This window comes from Olea europaea, chromosome 16 (genome assembly GCF_002742605.1).
Source record: "Olea europaea var. sylvestris chromosome 16, O_europaea_v1, whole genome shotgun sequence".
NCBI lineage: Eukaryota > Viridiplantae > Streptophyta > Magnoliopsida > Lamiales > Oleaceae > Olea > Olea europaea.
Window position 1 is genome coordinate 20,338,844 of NC_036252.1, and position 22,796 is coordinate 20,361,639.

Here is a 22,796-nt window from a genome sequence, read left to right on the forward strand (position 1 = left end):
TATCCTAAGAGTTTAAGGTCTATTTATCGGATAATGGGATATTATCCCAATTGAGTGCACCAAGAACTCTCCAACAGAATAGTGTCTCGAAAAGAAGAAATCGAACTCTTTTAGATATGGTAAGATCAATGATGAGTTATTCCTCATTGTCTATATCCTTTTGGGAATATGCACTACAAACAGCCATTTATATCTTGAATTTGGTACCATCTAAGCCAGTTCCCAAGACAACTCTTGAATTGTGGAATGGGCGCAAGCCCAATTTACACCACATTCGGATATGGGGATGTCCAGCACATGTGCTAAAGGAAAAGACGGATAAGATGGAATCAAGATCAGATGTTTGTTTATTTGTAGGATATCCAAAAGAAACGAGAGGTTACTACTTCTATAATCCTCTTGATAAGAAGGTATTTGTTAGCAAAAATGTAACCTTCTTAGAGGATAAGTATATATAAGAACACAAGTCTACTACTAAGATTCTATTGGAAGAGATGTTAGAACATGGTTTAAACAACTCAGTTCCAGATTTCCGCATAGAATTTGATAGTGATGACTTGGAACTTTCTACTGAACCAATGGTTGCTGATGAAGCAAGTGATGCCCATAGGGCTTCATAGGCAAACAGAATCAGATGCAGTAGAGAAAGAGGCACCCATTGTTGTACCTTCACATATCCCCTTAAATGGGGATAATGAGGATCTTGGTCCTAACCAAGGACAGGATCAAGCAGTGGGAGGAAAGGAAGGACCTTTGGTCAGACTGGACAATCAGGCACCTTCAACCATTACTCGTAGTGGGAGGGTTGTAAGACCATCTTCTAGGTACTTGCTCTATGGAGAGTCCTATCAGGCAATCCCTACTGAGCAAGAAGAAGATTCTACTTCGTTTAAGGAAGCAATGGAGGATGAAGACTTTGAATTATGGAAATCTGCCATGAACTCAAAAATGGAATCTATGTATTCCAACAAGGTTTGGGATCTTGTAAATGCACCTAATGGGGTAAAGCCTATAGGGTGCAAGTGGATCTATAAAAAGAAAAGAGGTATAGATGAGAAGGTTGAAACCTTTAAAGTAAGGCTAGTGGCCAAGGGTTTCACCCAAAGAGAAGGTATCGACTATAAAGAAACCTTCTCACCGGTTGCCATACTTAAATCTATTCGAGTCCTTTTATATATTGCAACTCATTATGGTTATGAGGTTTGGCAAATAGATGTCAAGACAGCATTTTTAAATGGATGTCTTAAGAAGACCATTTACGTGATGCAACCTAAAGGGTTTGTAAAAGAAGGCCATGAAAGGAAAGTTTGCAAGTTGCAGAGGTCCATTTATGGACTCAAGCAAGTGTCCAGATCTTGGAAAGTAAGATTTGATCAAATCATCAAGACCTATGATTTTGAGCAAAATCTGGATGAACCTTATGTGTACAAGCGAATACAAGGGAAGAAAGTAGTTTTTCTGATTCTTTATATAGATGAAATTCTACTCATTGGAAATGATGTAGGGACATTATCATATGTAAAGAAATGGTTGTCACAACAGTTTGATATGTAGGACTTGGGAGAAGCAAGTTATGTTTTGGAAATCCGTATCTTACTAGATAGGAAAAACAGAAGGATTGCATTATCCCAAGCTTCATATATTGACAAAATATTGTCCAGATTTGCAATGCAAAATTTCAAAAAGTGACAGCTTTATTTTATACATGGAATTCATCTATCCAAGGAGCATTGTCCCAAGAATGCAACAGAGACAGATTACATGAGAAAAGTTCCTTATGCTTTGGCTGTGGGAAGTCTCGTATATGCTATACTTTGCACTAGACCGGATATTTGTTATGCTGTGGGTATTGTTATTCGTTATCAGTTTAATCCAGGATCGGAACATTGGGTAGCGGTGAAGTATATACTTAAGTATCTTCGGAGAACGAGAGATTATATGCTTGTCTATTCAGGACATGATTTGAATCCTATTGGATATACTGATTCCGATTTTCAATCCGATCGTGACTCTAGGAAGTTTACATCGGGATCAGTATTTATACTGGGAGGTGGAGCTGTGGTATGGAGGAGTATCAAGCAATCTTGTATTGCTGATTCCACCTTGGAGATAGAATATGTAGCAACTTGTGAAGCTGCTAAAGAAGCTGTATGGTTCAAGAAGTTTCTTTTGGACCTTGACGTGGTACTATAACGCTTTATTGCTATAATAGAGGGGCGATCGCCAATGCTAGAGAACCCAGGAGTCATCAGCGTGGCAAGCACATTGAGAAAAAATATTACATTGTTAGAGAAATTGTTCATCGAGGAGATGTGACAGTTAGTAAGATTGCATCAGCAGATAATCTTGCGGATCCGTTCACTAAGACCTTACTAGCTAAGACTTTTGATGAGCATCTTAAGGGAATGGATATTCTTGATATGTTCACACTCTAAGAAGGGCAAGTGGGAGATTGTTAGCTTGATGCCCATTCTTCGAGTAGTGTTCTGTAAAATCACATTATGAATTGACGCTTGTTTATTTGTGTGTTACAATTTGAAGTGATTATCTAAGGTTCCATGATCATATAGGATGTCACAAATTGTATACTCGATGAATCGGGTATAGTAAGACACAATTCGTAATGTGATCAAAATTATGTCGTTCACAGTCGGTACATAAAGTTGGACGCTTTATGTTGATAAGATTGTATTGTTCTCATTAAGATTTGTCTAGATCTTGAAATAGGAACAATAATGTGTTTCAATGCACATTGAACGAGACCGCGTAGATGACTCATTTGTGACCGATTGAAATGAGACTCTAATTGATTATCAAACATGTCACCTAAATCATAAGTGAGTAATGTACCTTTGATTGCTAGTTTAAGTTCTTTGAGGTACCAATGAGTGAAGTTTTAAATAGAAGATTGATCTTGGTGCTTTGGGAATCGGACCGAAACAATTAGAGATCATATACTTACAATATTGGAATCCATTAATCATTGAGATGAGACGATCGTCACTCTAAGGTATTTTCTTAGGCAAATTGAACCTGAGCTCAGTAGGTCGACGATTAGATCGTTGTACTTTACATTGTGATTTGATCACAACGAATTTGTCGTATGAAAATGTCACTTAGAGGGTAATACATATTGAAGGGCAAAAATGGTCATTTTGCTAGTTTCAATTTATTGGCGATCAAATGAGGGTTGACTTGTGGAACGATAATCAGAGGACATTGTTATTGAATCATAATTTGCTTCTATAACTATCACTCGACTCAAGAGTGCAATCTCGATTTTTTGGTAGAATAAATCAGGATTAATAGATGTATCTCAATTGGTCAAGAGTTGATCCAATTGGAATCATCTATTGAAACTTGGGTCATGTGAGTCCAGTTAGGTCCCTCTCTTGGCTCCAATAAAAAGTGTGTGATTTAATTGGTCTACTACAATAAAGTCCAGAAAAATTTGTGCAATTTCCAAACCCTAATAGAGCATTATAAATATGCACTTTATTGGCATATTTTCATATTAGAATTAGGGTTAGCCACTTTTCACTTTCTTGAAAAGGAAATACACCTAGTATAAAACAAGGGAGAAGATATAAGGGAGGAAGCAATTGGTTAGACCATTAATATCTCCTTCAAAAGGTTATCATCTCCTCTTTTTATGTGTGAGGATTTTTATAATCCAATGATCTCAAGGTTACTAAGATTCTTATATTCATATGGTTTTAATCTTCAAAGGAAAATTAATTTTCTATTGTGATGATTAAATCCATTAACCAACAAAAGGTATGTTTATACTAGTTAAAATTCCTATTAAATTTAATCCTTCTGGCCTTAGTACCAAAGTTCTACCTTTAAATAAATTTGCTAATTGCTTGAAAATTCTAAATGTTGCGTGAAAGGTGTAATGTTTGGAATTTAATAAGCAATATAGTTTATATTTTTTGTAATCTAAACTGATGCAAAACTTTTTTATTTTTCTTATAGGTTTATCAGAGCATGGGACACATAGTTTTTTGAAGTTCCAGATACCAGTTTTAAAGCCAAATTAGTTTAGCTGATTGCCTCATAAGTTCACTTGTTTGATCGGTTGACCATTTTAATTAAAGGTTTGTGGTGGAAATGCGATTTCTTGCTTCTGTTAAAATGGACGTTAGCCTTTACTCGTGGTGTTATTGTAGGCATTGGATCTGTGGTCTCGTGGCGTTATTACGGGCGTTGGATCTGCGGTTTTCTTTGGCCCATATAATTAGGGCTTAACCCCATTTCTTTGCACAATTGTATTTTTTTGGTAGGATGTTTCAATTTTTTTTACTCTCTGTCTAGGATTTTCTCTATATCTATCCTCTGATTTCAAGCCCTTTTTGTTATATGTCTTGAGTGAATTTATGTTTACTGAGCGTCTATAGATAGATAGATAGAGTGGTAGGTTTACTGTGGTAAACTTGTATTAGTGAGACATGAAAAAACTTGAAGAAATCTGAGAATTTATCCGAACATTGAATTTTGATATGATTTTGGCTTGATTCTTCTATTTGGAGCGTAATCTATTTTGTACATGCTCAATGAGTTAGTGGCGTTTAGAGTGCATGAACATCTGGACTCGTTCGTGAGTGAAAATTCCTTGTATTCAATTTCTGTTAATTTTTTGCAAATTTACTTTTAATAAATTGTGATTAAACGGTCGATTGAGGACCAACGTGTATAATTCTTAGGTGCTTGATTCAAGATGAGGATGGAATTCAATTAGTAAAAAATCTTCCAATATTTGGAATTGATTGATTGAAATGAGACAACCCATTTCGTTTCATATTTTCTTTTGTCCAATTCAATTTGACAAAATAGTGCTAGTGGAACGTGGAACGTGGTTAATGGAACGCGTACAAACGATTGTACGTTCTATAAGGAAATTTCACAAAAGAAATCTTTGGAATAAACCCCTTGGACAATCCCCTGATTGTCCGAGGGTTATGTGGCGGCCCCCTATTGGCCCCCTAGATGACCAGGGGGTTGTCACAGTACTATGGCCCGAAATCTTTTTTCGAAAATATTAGAAAATTGGTGGAAATTATTAGTTGATTTCCTTGAAAAGAGACTAGCTTTTTTCCCATCGGATAGAGGTTAAAACGTCTATTATATGTTTGATTGAAGATTGTGGGGGACAGGTAAAATGAAATCATGTTTGCCATTGCTGAAAGTTGCATTTTTTTTACTATTTCTGAGTGGAATTTGCTGGGTAAAACCTCACGATCTGAGAAGAATTTGTTATGCATGTGCAACGTGTAAAGATCTGGATAGGTAGAATTATTATGCACCTGTAACATGTAAAGCAAAGAAATCCACTAACTAGAATAGTTCAAAATACAAATCGTTTTGGAATGATAAAGTAAATCTATAGTTAAAGCGATAGATTCTACCAAAATAAAATTGGACTTTAAAGAAAAATTGAATCAATCCCTAATTCGTTTTGTTAGCCATGTTCGGAGTGACGACCATCGATTTTGACCTTACGCCATTCCTTTTTTGTGTTTAGATTTCCCGATCATGTCCTAAAACATAAAACCCCTAGTTTACGTATTTTGCTAGTCCACAACTTATCTCGGTGAGTTCTTCTGAACCTCCAATGCTTGTCACTTGAGAACTACTCTTACAAAAGTTGGTTTGGTCAGATAAAAAAATAAAGATAAAGATATTTGTACAAAATCTTGTTGACAAAATGATGTACTCACTCTCACAAAATTAGTGAATTCCACGTGAATTTAAAAAAATGTCGGCTTGTAATCCCCACCCCCATTGTGAGTAGTGAATAAGAGAATTTGTAAAAAAAATTTATACATATAACATGATCCACTAAATAAAAAAGGCATAGGTGAAGTTGCAAGATTTGTTATTACATTGAAAAAACCAAAGGAATCAGAACATATATACTCTTCATATAAATTATAAATTATTTTGTCTTGCAAGAAAATGGCATTTAAAGATAAGTCTATATGAATATTTATGTCATTAACTTTATGACAAAGATGTGAAACCCATAAATTTTTTTTTTCCAAATTGAAAATATCATTTTTTAAAAGATATAATCAGGACTATATGTTTTATTAAGTAAATACTTCGAGAAAACTATTTGTGTTGCTAAAACTCTTAAATAAGTCTAAGAATTTTTTCCACGATTTTTTTCTTAAGAGTGGTTTAAAGTTTAGAAACTGAAAATCTGAATATTTTTTATTAAATTTTTCCTTCCAGCATCACATTATTAGTTACTGTTGATAACATTAACAAAATAAATTCTAGCGTTCCTTATTATTATTATTATTATTATTATTATTATTATTATTATTATTATTATTATTTTGCCTTGAAAGATATGTTGGAATTTACGGGTTAGTTAAATATTAACTTGTGTGAAATATAAGTCTTTAATGGATACGATAGCTAGACATGACTTTTCAAATGCAAAGGATACATATTGAAGAGTCGTGATTTTTTGGATTAAGTGTGACCATTCAAAGAGGTATATAAATAAATTGTCATGAACATTTGTGTAGGGTATGATCTAGACCTTTAGATCATGTCTCAATTTAAAATGTTGCATTTCCTACTCCGAAAATTTTTATCCATTTAAAAAATAATGAGAGCCTAATTTTATTAATTTATCTTTGGTCCATTTTGAAAAGAGAAGTGGTTAATATCTTAGTCTTGTCAGTCACATAAAAATCAGTGTTTAAAAAGTGGCGTTTAAAACATTTAATACAAGAAAACCATTTTTTTACGTCTAAGCATTGGCCTTGTCTAAGCCAAAGCTTGGACTTCTCGCTTTATCATGCTTTACGTTTTTTAGAACATTGATTAAAAATTATGGAAAAAATTCAGAACTTAGGTATTGACTATGGGCCACTTAAATTTTTAGATTTTTTAAATTTCAAAATTCAAAACTTAGGAAAAAAATAAATAATTAAATATATTTTATTAATTAAATATATTAAGATCACAATTATATAATTAATAATGATCACATGTACATACTTATAGTTCACAACTATTTATTGGTAACATATTATCAAATTAATTAGTGACAAATTTTTTCATGATCACAAAACAAAAAAATCATAGGTCATAATTTATTTCATTGGTAAATTATCAAATTTTTAGATTATAACTACATAGTCGGTCAAAAACACCCCTTCCACACTAATACTTGGTCAAAAATCAACCAATCCATCCCACACCACCAGATCCAAATAACATCATCCTTGCATCACAAGAACTAGATTTAAAAATATTGGATGGCATCACCTGATCTTTTCCTCTAGTCATCATCGTTGCAGATTTTTTCCCAAGTCGGGAGCTGAATGATGGCCTTACAATGTCGGCATTTTTATTGGACAAAGCATTCAAATTACTACGGTGCGACACTGCCACTATTTGACTATCGTCTCTACCAATTTTACCAATTTTATTTATATCGTCACTCCCCTCTACTTGTTATACTTATGTAATCTATTACCAAGGAAAGCCCCAAGTTCCTATGTTTGGGCAAAGAAGTTATATAGCACCTCTGATAATCAATTGGTGGATCGCATAGCACACCACATCGAAGAACCAAGTGGAGTGGTGCAGCATCGCGCAGAGTGGTGCTGCATCGCACAATGGTGCAACGCCACTCGTGAGCCAAAGAAGAAATTGTGACACATCACTATTATGTTACTAGCCCGAGCTACTGTGTTATTTAGCGTGGCAATTTTGCAACGGTCACCATCGACGATTAAAGAGAGAGTGTAGGTATAGAAATGAATTATGGTTTGAGAGTTTAATTAGGTTGGGGTTATATATATTAATTTATAACTATTAAAATATTAAATTTTCACATGATTTTTTATTAAATAAACTCACATCTGATTTTTGAAATCTGATCTTTAGATACCTGCTCTAATGTAATTTGAACTAAAAATTATAAGTTGCAATGATAGCCCATTTTATTATTTAATAATATATTTCAAGATAAATTTTGGTGGTTGAGATAATATTTTGATTTGATCTCTTTTAAGTTAAAAATCTTATTTAATTTTAAAGATGATTGAGATAAGGTTTTAATTTTATATCTTTTAATTACATTGAAATTTTAAATGGTTGAGATAATATTTTGATTTTATTTTTTTAAGTTAAAAATTCATTTAATTTTAAAAATGATTGAGATAATGTTATCCTCTTTAAAATTCATTATCTTATCTGATTACTCAAAATTTTAAAGATGGTTGAAATCATGTTATGATTTTCTCTCTTTTCAAATTCAATGTCTTATACATTGAAGTTTAAAAGAATTAGGACTCTTTAAACAACTATAAATACTTGCGTTTGTTATTTCTAAAGATACTAACAATGGTTAACTTTTTATCTCTTAAATTAACATACACCGATAAAACACTCATTCATATACCAAATTCTTATGTGATTTATGTTCTAAGTTACACATATTATTTCAGCGACACTTTTTTTCTCTTTGAGTTAAACCAAGTTTTCTCATGAGATATATAACGTGCAAGTTGTTCGTTTCCTTATACTTTTCTATATTCAATAAAATATGTATGAATTGTCGGTGGACCTTTGGATTAGACATAACCAAATATGAACTCTTTTAGGTTCTTTATAACAAAATGTAAACTCATTTGGAGATTCGAAATGACTACATGATAAGTGTCTCACTTGATCATCAAAAAGTGTCTATTTTGTTGATTTATATTATTGTGTATTAAAACTACACATATCTTAATGAGTATTGTTAAATATTCGCTGTTACAAAAATGTTAGTTCGGAATGATCGGACCAGTGTCAGAATAGCGAGACAAGCTACAAGAGGATTTGAAGAAATAAAACTATCAAGTTTTCTATTTATTAATTGATTAGTTAGATTAATTTACGATCACAGACATGTTTATTTCATAGCTGGTTGATATAATTTATCATTGAAATTAAAGGAATAATTTTTTAAATTGTTTCAGCACTTACGTGAAAAAAATCGAATTTTTAGTAATACTTCAAGGTTAATGAAAATTTAGGATCTCATAGTTTAGTATTGGAGCTTGGGTCTACTTTTCTGTAGACTTATTAAAACTTAAACGTATTTTTTCATTTAAGGAGAGGAGTTTGTAACACTCCGAAATCATTTACCCATTTAAAAAAAAAAGAAAAAAAAAAGAAGTAATTACTCTCTTACAAAATTTTATAGATTAGCTCGGGCTAATCAAATATGGGATATAATGGTAAGATAAAAACACTAAGCCCTCTATTTTCCAATTGATTAGTTAGTTTCATTTACGACATATTTATTAAATAGTTAGGTAATTACGTTTTATTTTTGAGTAATTATCATAAATGTCCTTATCTTTCAATGTTATTATGCAAAACGTCCTTACCTTTCATTTCTTGACATTTTTTGCCTCTACCTTCACCTTTCATTGTAGAAATCATCATTTTCATCAAATTTCTCATGTAAAATGATAAATATACTCTCTTATTTAAATAAGATAAAAAGAGAAAAGAAAAATTAAATAAAAAATTGCAATCATACTCCTAATTTTTTTTTTAAAAAAGTGAATAAGTCCAAATAAATCATTAAAAGGATAATTAGCACAAAACGTTTCTATCTTTTAATATTATTGTGTAAAACGTCCATACATTTTATTTTTGATATTTTCAACCTTATTATAAAATTTCAATGCAAAAATCATTATTTTCATCTATTTTCTCAATTAAAAGCTTTCAAATAACAAATATACACTCCTTAAATAAGCAAAAAATAATAATAATAATAATAAAGAACAAATTGCAGCTATACTCCCAATTTTTTTTAAAAGTACAAATAAATTTCAAATAAATAATTAAAAAAGAAGGTGCTTTTTTTAAATTATTATTTTAAATTCATTTGTAGTTTTTCTAGAAAAAAATTGGGAGTATAGTTACAATTTGTTCGTTATTTTTCTTTTCTTTATTTTTGTTTTATTTAAAAAAGGACAGTATATTTATTATTTTACAACTTTTAATTGAGAAATAGATAAAAATGATGAATTTCAAAATAAAATGTGAAAATAAGTATGAAATGTCAAAAAAAGAAAGGTATGGACTTTTTCACAATAATATTGAAAGATGTGGACGTTTTGTGCTAATTACTCTTTTAATAATTTATTTGGACTAATTTGCACTTTTTAAAAGTTAGGGAGTATAATTGCAATTTATTCTTTAATTTTTTAATTTCTTTTTTGTTTTATTTAAATATGAGGGCATATTTATTATTTTACATGAGAAATTAGATGAAAATGATGATATCTGTAATGATAGGTGAAGGTATGAGTAAAAATGTCAAAAAATGAAAAATATGAATGTTTTGCATATTAACATTTAAAGATAAGGACGTTTTATTCCAAATTACCTTTATTTTCAAAGAGAAATAGATTTCATGTTTTTATCCACATATTGGTATTATTTATTTTTGAAATTAGATAAATAAAATTCATTTTGTTGTTTTCATTAATGTTATAAAAATTGGACTGGACTGATCGGTTCGACCGGAAAATCAAGAATCGGACGGATAATTGGTTCGGTTGATGCTAATAGCCCGTATGAATAAAACCCAGCCATAAAACCGAAAAATCGGACGGGAAACCAAAAGCAGTGACCCAGCTGCGATTTTATTTGGTTTTCAATTGCTTTTGAGAAGAAGTTAAAAAGAGTTAGAACTTTCATCTCACTACTAACTTCTTCCATTTACTTAAGTTATCTGATGCAATATATGACGTCCAAAATCTGCAAAGAAATACAAGAAAACGAATGAAAAGGAACTTGTAAAATATTCTCTCAATTTAGAGGCGCTGTACCCTCTCAATCTCTAAGTTGTTGGTAGAAAGGATGTGAATGGTAGGTATGGTTTAGTATGTAGGGTTTTGCTCTGTTTGGGCCCATTTAGTTCTAATTAGCATATAACCCATATAGTTTTTATTTTATGTTTAATTGCATTTCGGCCCATTTAATATTAATTTGATATGAAATGAGTATCAAAATAATAATTAAAAGTTAAATAATGAATATAAAAAATACTCTTTACTTGATTTAAATTTTAACAAGATACATATAATATATGAAGTTTTTAAATTAATTATATTATTTCAGTTCAACCCTTTGACCCTTGACCCTCTCATTTTTTTGGGTCAATGTTTGGGTCAATTTTCAAATTATTGATTTTTATAGTTGCGTGAAGAAAATCAAATTTATAGTAATACTCCAAGGTCTATGAAAATTGGGTTTTACAATTTGGTATCAAGCTCGAGTCAACTTTTCTATAAACTCATTAATACTTTTATATATATGTGTGTGTGTGTGACACTGTTCAAATAGATATTGACCAACGTTATTGTTCACGATGAGCACTTAATCGTCGTTCACTATTCATTAAGAAAAAGGAAAGATTTTTTTTTTTTTTTAAGTGATAGATTTTAAAATTGAAAATTAAATGTTCATGTTTTAGATTTTACATGTCATAAATGTCTATGTGTTCAGCTTTAGCAATTATAACTATGTACTTCATAAGATTAATGATTTTAAAGACAATGTGAGCTTTTGTAAAAGTTTTAAACATGTAATCATATGAAAAATCCTTGACACGCGATGCTTAATATTCAACCACTCTTCGATTGACCCAAGGTATGAAATAAAATTTTATGATTTTTAGCATGATTATGAGTTGTCTTACTTCATATTATGAAATGTTATAAGTACGGCTTACCTCGCATGCCTTATTAGTTAAACTTTTTCACATAGTATTTGAATATTTTTCGTGCAAGCATGGAATGAGATAGCTTGTCTATAAAAGATTGAGCATAATTGGATTTATACATGTTAGACATGGTTGAGGCTTTGCAAACACGCGGAAGGGTTGTACATGTACGAATTTCAAGGGTTGTACGTGGTAGAATGATGATGCATGCTACTAAGAGGGCTTGAAGAAATAAAGGCATTAAGTTTTCTATTTTTCAATTGATTAGTTAGGTTCATTTACGTTCAAAGACATGCTTATTTAATAGTTAGTTGATTATATTAATTTCAAAGGGATACAAAGTTAATGTTTTCGTTAACATATTACTATTATTTATTATTGAAATTAAAGGAAAAAGTTTTATTATCGTTTCAAGACTTAACGTGAAGAAAATCGAAATTTTAGAAACACTCCAGGACTTATAAAAATTAGGGTATTACAGTTTGATATTAGTGATTGGGTTTACTTATGTGTAGACTTATTAAAACTTTTACGTATATGCTTATTTATCTTTTAGATAAAAAATTGTTCACAAGAACAGTATGCAGCACTGTTCAACAAATAGTTATTGGAGTCACTGTTCACAATGAACAGTGAACCGTCGCGTCATTGTTCATTTAGGGGGGAAAAAAGATTTATTTAAAAAAAAAAATTGGATATTAAGTTTTCATTTTTTTGAATTGACGTGCCATAAATGTTTATGTGTTTAGCTGAAGTCCTTTGGGTGATGTTACCAACTAATTGTTTTCATAAGATTTATGGTTTTAAAGACAATGTGAAATTTAATAAAGTTTTAAACATGTAATGATATGTAAAATTCCTTGGCAAGTGATGTTCAATATTCAACCACTCTCCTACTAACGCTAGCATGAAATGAAATGTTATTATTTTTATATTTATTATAGTTATCTTACTTCGTGTAATGAAATGTTATAAGTACGACTTACCTTGCATACCTTATTAATTAAACTTTTTCACGTAGTAGATAAATATTTTTTGTACAAACATGTAACGAGATAGATTTTATCTAAAAGATTAACCATAATTGGATTTATATATATCATACATGGCTAGGGCTTAGCAAGCGCACAAAGATTTTGTATATATGCGAATTTCGAGGATGAGAATCATCTTTAGGAGGTGAGTTTGTAACACCCCCAAAAACTTTTATTTTTAAAAAAAGAGAGAAGCCTAATTTTATTAATTTATCATTGGCCCATTTAGAAATTAGAACCCATTAATGTTTTAGCTTTGTTAGTCACATAAAATCACAAGATATAATGATATGCCAGTCCATTATTTAACTATTTAATAACATATTTCTTTATGGTAAATTTCGGTTGTTGAGATAGTATTATGATTTTGTCTCTTTTAATTTAAAAATATTATTTAATTTTAAAGATAATTGAGATATGTTTTAATTTTATCTCTTTTAATTGCATTGAAATTTTAAATGGTTGAGATAATATTTTGATTTTATCTCTTTTAAGTTAAAAATCTTATTTAATGTTAAAGATGATTGAGATGATATTTTAATTTTATCCCTTTTAACTACATTGAAATTCTAAATGGTTGAGATAATGTTTTGATTTTACTCCTTTTAATTAAAATTTTTATTTAGTTTTAAAGATAATTGAGATAATGTTATCTTTTCTAAAATTCATCATCTTCTCTGATTACTCGAAATTATAAAGTTGATTGAGATAATGTTATGATTATATCTGTTTTTAAATTCATCGCGTTATACTTTGAATTTTAAAAAAATTATGAATCTTAAACTAATGTTCACCTTCTGTTATTCCTAAAGACACTAACAATAATTAACTTTTTATCTCATAAATTCACATATTATTTAAGCGATACGTTTTTCTCTTCGAGTTAAACTAATTTTTTTCGTAAGATTTGAAGGTAAGATGCCTGACGTTGAAATGGTTCTTTTTTATGCTTTTATGTATACAATGAAATATGCATGAATTGTCAGTGGATACTCGAGTTTGACCTAACAGAATGTGAACTCTTTTTGGTTTTTTATAACGAAATATGAATTCTTTCAAGAATTTAAAATGAAACGAAATGTGAAATTTTTTGAGAATTCGAAATGACTAAGTGATGAGTGCTCGCTTAATCACCGAAATACTCTAAATGAAATATGATATTAAATGTCTATTTTGTTGATTTTTATAATAGTGTATGGAAACTGCACTTATTTTATTGAGTATTGTTAAATACTTACTATTCTAAAAATTTTACAGTTTAGTTCTGATTAGTCGGATGTGTGATAGAATGATGATGTTGGCTATCAAGAGTATTTGAAGAAATAAAAGCATTAAGTTTTCCATTTTCCAATTGATTAGTTAGTTTAAATTATGTTCAAAGAAATGTTTATTTAATAGTTAGTTGATTATGTTTTATTTTCAAAGCGATAAAAATTTATGTTATTCTCAACATATTGATATTATTTATTATTGGAATTAAAGGAATAATATAGTTTTTATCATTTGCACACTTAAGTGTAGAAAATCGAATTTAGTAACACTCTTAGGTTTATGAAATTTTGGGTGTTATAGTGCTATTTAATGGTCCAAATAGAATTGGGCAAAAAGATGCAATCATTCCAAAAATACATATTGAAATCTATAAATTGGACCGTCCTAATTTTATTTTTCCAAATAATTGATTTCTAATTCATTCTTTCTCCATATTATGTCAAAATAATTTTTAACCTATTTTCGAGTTTAGTGTTAGATTTCATCTGGCCTACAGTAATATAGTTAAGCTTTCGTTTGTTCGACAAATTAATATTATACTATATTAATTTTGAAAACTAAGGTGTTGTATCTTGGAAGACACGCCCATTTTATCATGTTAGTAACTGTGCAGAGGACGGAATCTATCTAGAAAAGATTCACAATTGCATGCAATTGCTTCATTTCACCTCCTTCTAATTTCTATATTTTCTATGTTTCAATAAGTGATAATTTCATGCACCTATATTGATTTATGCATGTCTAAATTCTATCCAATATTTTGCACTAGTAAGTCGTTATTACATCGTATTAGAATGCGCGCGCGCACACACACATATATTCACACATCGTGTTCATATAGTTATATTTTAATCAAGCATAAGCATCAATTGTAAAACCAATTAATTTTGTGGTCCATGTAATATTAATATATTATTAAAGAATTAATTAGAAGTGATTAATATTGCTAAAATTCTATTGGCCCATTGAAAAGTGATAGTTTTATAACTATCCACTTTGATGGAAAGTAGGCAGCTATTTTAATGGCCCATGAAAGTGCCTCTTTCTGGTGAATGAAATCCATCAATTAAAACATTTAATTACAGAGCGAAAAAGATAGAGAAATACGTTTCTTTATTTTAACAGTTTCTCTTTTACAGGTTTAAATATTTCAATTAATTGTCATGTATCAAGGTATGTTTCTTGATCAATTAATTTATATGTGAAAATCATAAATTCTAAGATATTGATATTAGGGCTTAATTGCTTACATATGGCATCAGCCAAGGTTATGGAATTTTTTATTTTCCTCTGAAGATTATTGTTTTTCATTTATTGATCCCTGAATATTCTTATAGATTTATGGATTAAGTTTTTCGTTGAAATTATTGAAATTTACTACATTTTCTTTACCGCTTCATGAAAAGAGGGACAACCCCAGGACATCCAAGGGGTTGTCACAATGGCTTTTGCCTCAAGAAAATTTTAAATTAATAGCCGTAAGAATTGACTTAATCCATTAAAAGGGGTTGGAACCAAAAAGCAGCTGACAAGGATTATATTTGAGGAGGCTTGATGAATTTTTATAAAAGATGCTGCACTGTGCATAACTTTTGCCATATATGTTGAAACACGATTGGTTTGAGAAAAGGTCATTATCTTGTTTTATTATTATTATTATTATTATTTTATTTTGGCAATTGGACTCTGGTGTTTAAAAAGGGAGAAGGATAATGTGTATTATCTTCTCAAAATGAAGGTGTAATGTTGGCTATTTAAATATAAAGGGAAATAGGTCGCCATTCTTTTGTATATACAACAATCATGTTCCTCTATATTTGAGACAAATAGATACCACTGTCAGTTCCATTGTCAAACTCAACAGCATATGCATAGCCAATGTTCTGAATGTTAACCCACGGTCAATTCACCGTAAAAGAAGTTTGGAAAACTTTATGGGACTTTTGTTTATAATTTTATACAAGGGAATTCTAAAATTCTTATGCATAATTGTGATGACAAGAAGATTTATAGGAAGTGATGGATTTATTATGGAGTTTGTGGCTAAACAAGACTATGAAATCTGAAAATAAACATTTAAGTGATAAATATTTTATTTATGTAATTAATGTTCGATTAATGTTGTTTGTTAGTAATCAAAGTGTCCAAATATTATGGCATTGCAAACACTAAATTACATAATTTATTTATCAATTACTCTTGATATGCTTATAAATGAAAATGACATTAAGATTATTAGTGTCAAGAATATATTAACGTTCATAGATTATAAAATTATTATGGATTGCCCAAACATTGATCAATTAATTTTATTAATCTTAAACATGATCGTGGTTAATTAATATATCTAGCTAGATATGTTTTGTATATCCAAATATGACAAACATGTTTGATTGGAGTATATTTAATTATCAATTAAGTAAAATTAAATTAGCATCATTATGTTTATTATAATGGTATAATGTAGTATCACCCAAAGGAGAACTAAGGTATACATTTATTGTTATCTGAATATGAACTTAAGTATTTAAATATAAACTCAAAGCATTAATACAAAGCATTTTATATTTTGCAGTATGTGTTCTCGTTTCTCTACATTCGCATTGTATTACTGTTCAATGAGCTCAATTTCTTTGACTGGTGTGAACGAGTTCAGTTCAACTTAGATGTTTTGAACTTAGACTTGACACTTCAAGTTGAGAAACCTATTGATCTTACAGATGAGAGCAGTGCTGAAGAAAGGTCTTTCCATAATGTTTGGGAAAGGTCTAAAAGATTAAGCCTAATGTTTATGCGGATGACCTTAGCAAAGAATATCAAGTCTACAATCCCTGAAACTGAAATTGTCAAGGAATGTATGAAGTTTGTGAAAGAACGTTTCCAAACAGTTGACAAGTCACTTGCTGGCTCACTGATGGATACCATAACCACCATGAAACTTGATGGTTCTCGTACTATGCATGAATATGTTACTGAAGTGAGTAACATTACAGCAAGACTTAAGAATCTTGGGATGACTGTGGATGAGAACATTCTGGTACAATTTATCATCAAATCCTTACCTCCTAAGTATGGTCCATCCTATATGAACTATAATACTTTAAATGATAAATGAAATGTAAATGAATTGCACAAAATGCTCGTGCAAGAGGAGAGGATGCTTAAGAATCAAAGAGGTCATTCTGTTTATCTCATAAGTCATTAAGGAGTTAGAAAGAAATATAAGAAAAGATGAAAGGGCATTAAACAAGAGGAGAGAAATGCTTAAGAATCAAAAAGGTCATTTTGTTCATCTCGTAAGTCATTAAGAAGCTAGAAAGAAAAATAAGAAAAGGCATTAAACAAGGACCACTAAATATAAATGAGTCTTCTGCCCAAATCCACAACAAGGAACACAAGAAAAATACGTGCATTTCTGTCACAAACCTAGGCACCATAAAAAGGACTGCTTGAAATGTAAGGCATGGTTCGAAAGTAAAGGTGAGATTATTTCTTATACATATTTCGAATCTAATTTGGCAGAAGTTCCTCATAATAGTTGGAGGATTGATTCCGGATGTACCACTCAGGTTACTAATACAATATAGGGATTCATTTCAATCTAGACCATAAATCCAAATGTTAAGTTTGTCTTCGTAGAAAATCGAGTCAAAGTTCCAGTTGAAGCCATTGAACCTATTGTTTGATTTTAGATATTGGAAATCATTTTGATTTATTTCAAACACTTTATGTAACTTCTATTTCTCGCAATTTAGTTTCCTTATCGAAATTTGATTCTACTGGATATTTATTTAATGGTGAAAATGGATGTTTAAATTTCCTTAAGTAAAATCATCTTATCGGTTTCGTTATTTTTTGTGATGACTTGTACAAATTAAAGCTCGATAAGCTCTGTGCCAAGAATCTTTTTACCTTGCATCATAATGTTGATACTAAACGTGGTTTACTAAATGAATGATTTGCTAACTTGTGGCATGAACATTTAGGTCACATACCCAAGGAAATGATAGAAAGATTAGTAAAGAATTAAACCTTTCATGACTTGGATTTTAGTGATCTTGGAACTTGTATGGATTGTATTAAAGGTAAACAAACCAAACACACAAAGGAATGAGCCATAAGAAGCACACAACTTTTGGAGATAATACGCACCGATATATGTGGGCCTTTTGATATTCCATTATTTGGTAGATAAAAGTAATTTATCACCTTTATTGACAATTTTTCATGTTATGGTTATGTCAATTTTCTGCATGAAAAGTATCAAGCGGTAAATGTTTTAGAGATCTTTGTTAATGAATTGAACGGTAATTAGATAGAAATGTGAAAATTATTAGATATGATAGAGATGGTGAATATTATGGAAAGTATGGTGAAATTGGACAACATCCTGGTCCATTTGCTAAATTTTTTGAAAGACTAGGAATGTGTTCTCAATAAATTATGCCGACACACCTCAACAAAATAGTGTGGCTGAAAGGCATAATCGTACTATAATAGAAATGGTTAAGTGTATGTTAAGCAATTCATCTTTACCCTTTTTTTTTGGATGTCTGCATTAAAGACTGCTATGTATTTGCAAAACATGGTTCTTAATAAAGTAGATCCAAAGACTTCTTTTAAACTGTAGACGGGAAGGAAACCTAGTTTGAGGCGCTTACATGTTTGGGGTTGCCCGACAAAAAGAAGAATTTATAATCCACATAAAAGAAACTAGATTCATGAGCAATCAGTGGATTTTTCATTAGTTATCCAAAAAAATTTGGGTATAGATTTTATTGTCCTAACCATAGTACTAGGATTGTTGAAACTGAAAATGCTAAGTTCAATGAAAATGGTGAAGTTAATGGGAGTTTGGAACCATGAAATGTGGAAATACAAAAAGTTAGAGTTCATGTTTATCTACCTTTAACTTCTTCTAATATTGTTGTTCCTCGAATTATTGAACAGTATGGAAATTTGCTAGAACAACAAATAAATGATCAAATATCTCACGATGAAACTACTACTAATGAGCCTGCACTAAATGAACCACAAGAAATAGCATTAAGAAGGTCACAAAGACAACATAGACCTGCTATTTCTGATGATTATTTGGTTTACCTGCAAGAGTCTGAATTTAACTTGAAAATTGTTGATGATGATCCAGTTTCATTTTCACAGGCCATTGAAAGTGTTAATTCTGATAAGTGATTAAGTGCTATGAAAGATGAGTTGAAATCTATGGAGCATACTGAAGTTAAGAATCTCGTCGAATTACCTGAATCGTGTAAAAAAGTTGGGTGTAAATGGATCTTTAAGATCAAACACGATTCTAATGGTAACATCGAACGATATAAAGCTAGATTTGTTGCCAAAGATCTTACTTAGAAAGGTGGCATTGAATATACTGAGACATTTTCGACGGTCTCTAAGAAAGACTCGTTCAGAATTATAATGGCTTCAGTAGCTCATTATGACTTAGAATTACATCAAATGGATGTGAAATCTGTCTTTCTAAATGGAAATTTAGATGAAGAAGTTTATATGGATCAACCTGAAAGTTTTTTAGTCGAAAGAAAGGAACACATGGTGTGTAAGTTAAAGAAATCAATATACGAACTTAAACAAGCTTCCCGTCAATGGTATCTTAAGTTCAACGATACTATTACTTCCTTTGGATTTAAGGAAAACATCTTTAGTTCAACGATACTATTATCTCCTTTGAATTTAAGGAAAATATCGTTGATCGATGTATATATGTAAAGGTCAATGGGAGCAAGTTTATATTTTTTATTATGTATGTCGATGACATCTTGCTGGCTACTAATGATCTTAGCCTATTACATGAGATTAAGAAATTTTTCTCTAAAAATTTTGAAATGAAAGATATGGGAGAGGCAACCCAAGTGATTAGAATTGAAATATTCCCGAGATATGTCACAATGATTGTTAAGGTTGTCTCAGAAAGCATATATCAATAAAGTATTGAGATACTTACAAGAAACGAAAGACATGCTCACTTATAGGAGATCTGATAACTCTGAGGTCACTGGGTATTTAGATTCTAACTTTGCAGGATGTGTGGATACTAGAAGTCTATATTTGGCTATCTGTTCGTCTTAGCTGAAGGGGCTATATTATGGAAAAGTGCGAAGCAGTCTATCATTGTTGTATCTACTATGGAACCTAAGTTTGTGGCATGCTTTGAGACCACAATTCAAGAAAATTGGCTGTAGGACTTTATTTCAAGGCTTGAAATTGTCAACGGTATTGCTAAGCCCCTGAAACTTTAATATGACAATTCTATAGCAATCTTCTTTTTAAAGGACAAGAAGTACTCTAAAGGTACTAAACACATGAAATTGAAGTACTTTGCCAGTGAAGAAGTTCAAAAACAAAAACAAAATTGTCAATCGAGCATATTAATACCAATCTTATGATTGTAGATCCACTAACGAAAAGATTACCACCAAAGATATTTAATGAACATGTCGAGAGAATGGCCATTATTGGAAATGATTGTTGACATTATTTTGTAATTTAGGGTGTTTATGTATTGAAACTTTGAGCTCGTTTATATATTATTTTTGACAAAATATTCCGGTCATAATAGTTGGTGTATGCACGTAAATGGATTATGTGAATACTGATAGGGATAATCTTTTCGAATACATTATTGTAATGTAATTATCGAACTTCTCATTACGCGTCATGTTAGGTAGGGTCTAATATTGTAGTACATGGAATGAATTGTGGCAAAATGATGGTGTAAAACCGCCATAACTCCTATTAGTCTTTAATTAAGGATGATCTATTAAATGATCAATATATGATGGATTTTAGCTTATGATATGCCCATTATGTTATATACCACATAATTATATAATATTACACGGGCCAAGTGGGAGAATATAAAACCAATTAATTTTGTGGCTCGTGTAATATTACTAAAGAATTAATTAGAATTGGATAATATTGCTAAAATTATATTGGCCCTTTGAGTAGTGGTAGTTTTATAACTGTCCACTTTGATAGAAAGTGGGTGGTTATTTTAATGGCTCATGAAACTACATTTCTCAGCCCGTAAACGTGAATGAAACTCATCAATTAAAACACTCAATTACAGAGAGAAAAAGAGAGAGATCAATTTTTTTTATTTTAAGAGCTTCTCTTTTGTAGGTTTAAATATTTCAATTAATTGTCATGGATCAAAGTATTTTTTTTTGATCAATTAGTTTATATGTGAAAATCATGAATTCTAAGATATTGATATTTGGGTTTAATTGCTTACATCATCAATTTGTAATCACATATTACGACAACTACATTGTAGCAGTAGTTAAAGGTCATATATTGATCTACTTGTCTAAAGTGTTAATGTATATACAATGTAAATGTTAGTTAGTCCCACATTGGTTAGAAAGGAAAACATTCCTCTCAAATTAGGCTATAAATAGGATACCTCTCTTGTAAACAAATCACACTATTCAATACAATTCTCTTCTCTTTGTATTGTCTTATTTTCTCTCTTAGATTCAATTTGGTATCAGAGCTACTATTCTTAGTGTCCTCGATATATCAAGAGTTAAGTATGCTCTGTGATTGCCACTATTAGTGGATCCTTCACATCAGAAAAACCTCTTGTATATCATTTTTATACCTGTTAGGTCGTCGCTATAGTCAGAGTCTTATTCTCCATCGACATCATCTCAGCCACCACTCCATCAGTCATTTCCTGACCAGTTCAATTCGATTCTTGTTATTTTATCTCTATCTCCTTCTAATTTTGTGCACATTATGGAGCATCTTGAGGCCTCACAACCTATTGCCATTGTCATGGAAGGACTCAACTACACTATATGGGCTCAGGCTATGTTAAGCTTTCTTAAGGGCGGAAAGCTCTAGCGCTATATTACTGGTGATATCATCGAACCAGAGAAAATTGTTAGAGAAGACAACACAAAATACATAAATCGTCTCAAAGAATAGGATAGCAAAAATTACCAAATTATCACTTGGATTCGCAACACATGCGTATGCTCCATCAGTCTCCAGTTTGGTAGATTCAAGACTACCAAATTACTATGGGATTTTCTACAGAAACGCTACACCACCGCAGATCTATCTCATCAATGCCAACTTCTAGGCACTCTATATCGTATGCAACAACAGCCTGGGCAATCCATTAATAATTTCTTATCTGAGATGCACTATGTTTGGGATCAACTTGCTTCCTCAGAACTAGAGTTTACAGATGCCAACGATGCTAAAAAAAAAAAAAAAAATTAACTATCGAGATCAGCAACACTTGGTTCTCTTTCTCATGGCCCTCACTAATGAGTTTGAGCATGCTCGTGCATCTCTCCTTCACTGTAGTCCCTTACCTACTTTAGATCAAGCTGTTATTGAACTTCTTTCGGAGGAAACTCGTCTTGCCCTCGCAAGACTATCTCTACAGATGTTGTCTTTGCCACTCCTAGAGGACCTCAACCCAGCAACAAAATACATTCATCTGGATCTTTTCAAACCAACAACAAAGGGCATCCATCCGGATCTTCAAGATTCTGCAATTACTGTAAGAAATCGGGACACATTATCTTGGAGTGCCCAGTTCGAGTTTGCCAATTCTGTTAGAAGCAAGCCCCTGGTCATCTTCAGCATGATTGTTTCCAAAACCCCAACAGACACTCCCAACAATACATGTCTCGCGGTACTCCTTCTAGATCTGCCGCCACTACTGTTGAAGGTTT

General features: G+C 31.1%; 1 pseudogene; it reads left to right on the forward strand.

The window, feature by feature from the left end:
• Nucleotides 1-19,500: 19,500 nt before the first annotated feature.
• The window catches only part of LOC111412750, a 6,724-nt pseudogene continuing 3,428 nt past the window's right edge, over nucleotides 19,501-22,796 (forward strand).